A 6,541-nucleotide genomic window follows, 5' to 3' on the forward strand; every position below is an offset into this window, starting at 1 on the left:
TTCAAAGCAGCCACGGTGTATACATATGTATGAATGCATTAAGGCTGGGGATGAATGCATTAAGGATGGGGGTGAATGCATTAAGGCTGGGGATGAATGCATTAAGGATGGGGAGGAATGCATTAAGGATGGGGATGAATGCATTAAGGATGGGGGTGAATGCATTAAGGATGGGGGTGAATGCATTAAGGCTGGGGGTGAATGCATTAAGGCTGGGGATGAATGTGTTAAGGCTGGGTGTGAATGCATTAAGGATGGGGAGGAATGCATTAAGGATGGGGGTGAATGCATTAAGGATGGGGGTGAATGCATTAAGGCTGGGGATGAATGCATTAAGGATGGGGGTGAATGCATTAATGATGTGGGTGAATGCATTAAGGCTGGGGATGAATGCATTAAGGATGGGGGTGAATGCATTAAGGATGGGGATGAATGCATTAAGGATGGGGGTGAATGCATTAAGGCTGGGGATGAATGCATTAAGGCTGGGGGTGAATGCATTAAGGATGGGGATGAATGCATTAAGGATGGGGGTGAATGCATTAAAGATGGGGGTGAATGCATTAAGGCTGGGGATGAATGCATTAAGGATGGGGATGAATGCATTAAGGCTGGGGGTGAATGCATTAATGATGTGGGTGAATGCATTAAGGATGGGGATGAATGCATTAAGGATGGGGGTGAATGCATTAATGATGTGGGTGAATGCATTAAGGCTGGGGATGAATGCATTAAGGATGGGGATGAATGCATTAAGGATGGGGGTGAATGCATTAAGGCTGGGGATGAATGCATTAAGGATGGGGGTGAATGCATTAAGGATGGGGGTGAATGCATTAAGGCTGGGGATGAATGCATTAAGGATGGGGGTGAATGCATTAAGGATGGGGGTGAATGCATTAAGGCTGGGGATGAATGCATTAAGGATGGGGGTGAATGCATTAAGGATGGGGGTGAATGCATTAAGGATGGGGGTGAATGCATTAAGGCTGGGGGTGAATGCATTAAGGATGGGGTGAATGCATTAAGGATGGGGGTGAATGCATTAAGGATGGGGGTGAATGCATTAAGGATGGGGGTGAATGCATTAAGGATGGGGGTGAATGCATTAAGGCTGGGGGTGAATGCATTAAGGATGGGGGTGAATGCATTAAGGATGGGGGTGAATGCATTAAGGACGGGGGTGAATGCATTAAGGCTGGGGAGGAATGCATTAAGGACGGGGGTGAATGCATTAAGGCTGGGGGTGAATGCATTAAGGATGGGGATGAATGCATTAAGGATGGGGGTGAATGCATTAAGGCTGGGGGTGAATGCATTAAGGCTGGGGTTGAATAGGACAGGAGAAGTACTCCAGATATAACAAACTGACCCTAGGCCCCCGACACATAAACTACTGCAGCATAAATACTGGAGGCTGAGACAGGAGGGGTCAGGAGACACTGTGGCCCCATCCGAGGACACCCCCAGACAGAGCCAAACAGGAAGGATATAACCCCACCCACTTTGCCAAAGCACAGCCCCCACACCACTAGAGGGATATCTTCAACTACCAACTTACCATCCTGAGACAAGGCTGAGTATAGCCCACAAAGATCTCCGCCACGGCACAACCCAAAAGGGGGGACGCCAACCCAGACAGGATGACCACATCAGTGAATCGACCCACTCAGTTGACGCACCCCTTCCAGGGACGGCATGAGTAAGCCCCAGTAAGCCAGTGACTCAGCCCCTGTAATAGGGTTAGAGGCAGAGAATCCCAGTGGAAAGAGGGGAACCGGCCAGGCAGAGACAGCGAGGTCGGTTCGTTGCTCCAGAGCCTATCCGTTCACCTTCCCACTCCTGGGCCAGACTACACTCAATCATATGACCCACTGAAGAGATGAGTCTTCAGTAAAGACTTAAAGGTTGAGACCGAGTTTGCGTCTCTGACATGGGTAGGCAGACCGTTCCATAAAAATGGCGCTCTATAGGAGAAATCCCTGCCTCCAGCTGTTTGCTTAGAAATTCTAGGGACAGTTAGGAGGCCTGCGTCTTGTGACCGTAGCGTACGTGAGGTATGTACGGCAGGACCAAATCAGAGAGATAGGTAGGAGCAAGCCCATGTAATGCTTTGTAGGTTAGCAGTAAAACCTTGAAATCAGCCCTTGCTTTGACAGGAAGCCAGTGTAGGGAGGCTAGCACTGGAGTAATAAGATCAAATTTGTTGGTTCTAGTCAGGATTCTAGCAGCCGTATTTAGCACTAACTGAAGTTTATTTAGTGCTTTATCCGGGTAGCTGGAAAGTAGAGCATTGCAGTAGTCTAACCTAGAAGTGACAAAAGCATGAATAAATTTTTCTGCATCATTTTTGGACAGAAAGTTTCTGATTTTTGCAATGTTACGTAGATGGAAAAAAGCTGTCCTTGAAATGGTCTTGATATGTTTGTCAAAAGAGAGATCAGGGTCCAGAGTAACGCCGTGGTCCTTCACAGTTTTATTTGAGATGACTGTACAACCATTAAGATTAATTGTCAGATTCAACAGAAGATCTCTTTGTTTCTTGGGACCTAGAACAAGCATCTCTGTTTTGTCCGAGTTTAAAAGTACAAAGAATGCGTTAAGGCTCTCTATATGTGTGTGGAGGGGGGGTGATATCTCTATATGTGTGTGGAGGGGGTGATATCTCTATATGTGTGTGGAGGGGGGTGATATCTCTATATGTGTGTGGAGGGGGGTGATATCTCTATATGTGTGTGGAGGGGGTGATATCTCTATATGTGTGTGGAGGGGGGTGATATCTCTATATGTGTGTGGAGGGGGTGATATCTCTTTATGTGTGTGGAGGGGGGTGATATCTCTATATGTGTGGAGGGGGTGTGATATCTCTATATGTGTGTGGAGGGGGGTGATATCTCTATATGTGTGTGGAGGGGGGGTATATCTCTATGTGTGGAGGGGGGTGATATCTATATATGTGTGTGGATGGGGGTGATATCTCTATATGTGTGTGGAGGGGGTGATATCTCTATATGTGTGTGGAGGGGGTGATATCTCTATATGTGTGTGGAGGGGGGTGATATCTCTATACGTGTGTGTTGAGGGGGGTGATATCTCTATATGTGTGTGGAGGGGGGTGATATCTCTATATGTGTGTGGAGGGGGGTGATTTCTCTATACGTGTGTGTTGAGGGGGGTGATATCTCTATATGTGTGTGGAGGGGGGTGATATCTCTATATGTGTGTGGAGGGGGTGATTTCTCTATATGTGTGTGGAGGGGGGTATCTCTATATGTGTGTGGAGGGGGGGGTATCTCTATATGTGTGTGGAGGGTGGGGGGTGATATCTCTATGTGTGTGTGGAGGGGGGTGATATCTCTATATGTGTGTGGAGGGGGGTGATATCTCTATATGTGTGTGGAGGGGGTGATATCTCTATATGTGTGTGGAGGGGGTGATATCTCTATGTGTGTGTGTGGGGGGGTGTGATATCTCTATATGTGTGTGGAGGGGGTGATATCTCTATATGTGTGTGGAGGGGGGTGATATCTCTATATGTGTGTGGAGGGGGGTGATATCTCTATATGTGTGTGGAGGGGGGATATCTCTATATGTGTGTGGAGGGGGGTGATATCTCTATATGTGTGTGGAGGGGGGTGATATCTCTATATGTGTGTGGAGGGGGGTGATATCTCTATATGTGTGTGGAGGGGGGTGTTATCTCTATGTGTGTGTGTGGAGGGGGGGTGTGATATCTCTATATGTGTGTGGAGGGGGTGATATCTCTCGGTGTGTGTGGAGGGGGGTGATATCTCTATATGTGTGTGGAGGGGGGTGTGATATCTCTATATGTGTGTGGAGGGGGGGGTGTGATATCTCTATATGTGTGTGGAGTGGGGTGATATCTCTATATGTGTGTGGAGGGGGGTGATATCTCTATATGTGTGTGGAGGGGGTGATATCTCTATATGTGTGTGGAGGGGGGTGATATCTCTATGTGTGTGTGGAGGGGGGGGTGATATCTCTATATGTGTGTGGTGGGGGGGTGATATCTCTATATATGTGTGGAGGGGGTGATATCTCTATATTTGTGTGGGGGGGGGGTGATATCTCTATATGTGTGTGGAGTGGGGGTGATATCTCTATGTGTGTGTGGAGGGGGTGATATCTCTATGTGTGTGTGGAGGGGGTGATATCTATATGTGTGTGTGGAGGGGGTGATATCTCTATGTGTGTGTGGAGGGGGTGATATCTCTATGTGTGGAGGGGGGTGATATCTCTATGTGTGTGTGGAGGGGGTGATATCTATATGTGTGGAAGGGGGGTGATATCTCTATATGTGTGTGGAGGGGAGGTGATATCTTTATGTGTGTGTGGAGGGGGGGTGATATCTCTATATGTGTGTGGAGGGGGTGATATCTCTATATGTGTGTGGAGGGGTGGTGATATCTCTTTATGTGTGTGGAGGGGTGGTGATATCTCTATGTGTGTGTGGAGGGGGGGTGACATCTCTATATGTGTGTGGAGGGGGGTGATATCTCTATATGTGTGTGGAGGGGGGTGATATCTCTATATGTGTGTGGAGGGAGGGTGATATCTCTATGTGTGGAGGGGGTGATATCTCTATATGTGTGTGGAGAGAGGGTGATATCTCTATGTGTGGAGGGGGGTGATATCTCTATATGTGTGGAGGGAGGTTGATATCTCTTTATGTGTGTGGAGGGGTGGTGATATCTCTTTATGTGTGTGGAGGGGGGTGATATCTCTATATGTGTGTGGGAGGGGGGTTATATCTCTATATGTGTGTGGAGGGGGGGGGTGATATCTCTATATGTGTGTGGAGGGGGGGGGTGATATCTCTATATGTGTGTGGAAGGGGGGTGATATCTCTTTATGTGTGTGGAGTGGTGGTGATATCTCTTTATGTGTGTGTGTGGGGGGGGGTGATATCTCTATATGTGTGTGGAGGGGTGGTGATATCTCTTTATGTGTGTGGAGGGGTGGTGATATCTCTTTATGTGTGTGTGTGGGGGGGGGGGTGATATCTCTATATGTGTGTGGAGGGGGGGTGGTAGGGATCTCTCTATATATGTGTGTGTGTGTGTATGTGTGTTCCCAAAATTAATTGGTTCGTTTTAGCATCTTAATGATAGTGGAACGCTTGTAATTATCCTGGTGTCAGACAACCAGACGTCTGCACCTCCAGCCGCCTGCCCGTCACACCTCCTGGGCCTTGTTACCACGGTAATTTGTGGTGGATTGTGGCGTAGCAGATGTGATTGGATTATTGGAGGATGTTTAATGTGTCCCAAATGGCACCTCATTCCCTATTAAGTGCACTAATACCCCGGATTGGCTTGATCAAATATAGTGCACTATATATAGGTAATAGGGTTCCATAGGGCTCTGGTCTAAAGTAGTGCACTATATATAGGGAATAGGGTTCCATAGGTTTCTGGTCTAAAGTAGTGCACTATATATAGGGAATAGGGTTCCATAGGGCTCTGGTCTAAAGTAGTGCACTATATATAGGGAATAGGGTTCCGTAGGGCTCTGGTCTAAAGTAGTGCACTATATATAGGGAATAGGGTTCCATAGGGCTCTGGTCTAAAGTAGTGTACTATATAGGGAATAGGGTTCCATAGGGCTCTGGTCTAAAGTAGTGTACTATGTAGGGAATAAGGTGCCAATTAGGACACAGCCCTGCATCCCTCTAGGTGTGGCGTCGCCATGGCTACAGGATAAATTCTTACATTGCAACAATCCAAATGTGGGAATATTGTCCGAGCAAAGGATAGGTAATATGTTTTCACTAAAGATTGAGTGCTGTGGGGCTTTTTATTTCTATCCACGGTCCTGACAAGCCACGTTAACTTCAGAAAGATGGAAAGTAGACGAGCACACTGCCATTTTAAAGTAGTCTACTGGATGGGGATTCATGACGGGGGTACAAGCCATCAGCCAATGGTCAGAGCATTTGTCAGAGTCAAAGTGGGAATCTATATGATCTTGGAAATATTTATTTGTCATGGTATATTATTCATAGCTCTGTTGTACTTTTAGGAATAACTGCTTTAGAAAAGAAATAACAGCAACTGACTAACAGGGGGACTGGGGGACAGGGGGACTGGGGGACAGGGGGACTGGGGGATAGGGGGACAGGGGGACAGGGGGACAGGGGGACTGGGGGACAGGGGGACTGTTAACCGGATAACTCAATGAATTATTGAGCTCATTAATTAAGTAAGGAGACTTTAGTCTATTACGTACACACACACACGCACGCACGCACGCACACACTCGCACACAAACAAACAAACAAACAAACAAACAAACGCACACACACACACACACACACACACACACACACACACACACACACACACCCTTCTCTCCTTAGCAATTCCCTTTGAGGAACAACGGTTTATACGGATATTTTGAGAAGTAGAAAAACAAGTCTTCTTTAAAAGTCTTTAGATTGACTTCATCCCCCTTTCAGTCTCTGTTTAATTACAGGGAACGAGTAAGATATCCTTTACTCCTCTTCAAAAAGAATAGACCA

The sequence above is a fragment of the Oncorhynchus masou genome, chromosome 13 (assembly GCF_036934945.1).
Source record: "Oncorhynchus masou masou isolate Uvic2021 chromosome 13, UVic_Omas_1.1, whole genome shotgun sequence".
In the NCBI taxonomy this organism is placed as follows: domain Eukaryota; kingdom Metazoa; phylum Chordata; class Actinopteri; order Salmoniformes; family Salmonidae; genus Oncorhynchus; species Oncorhynchus masou.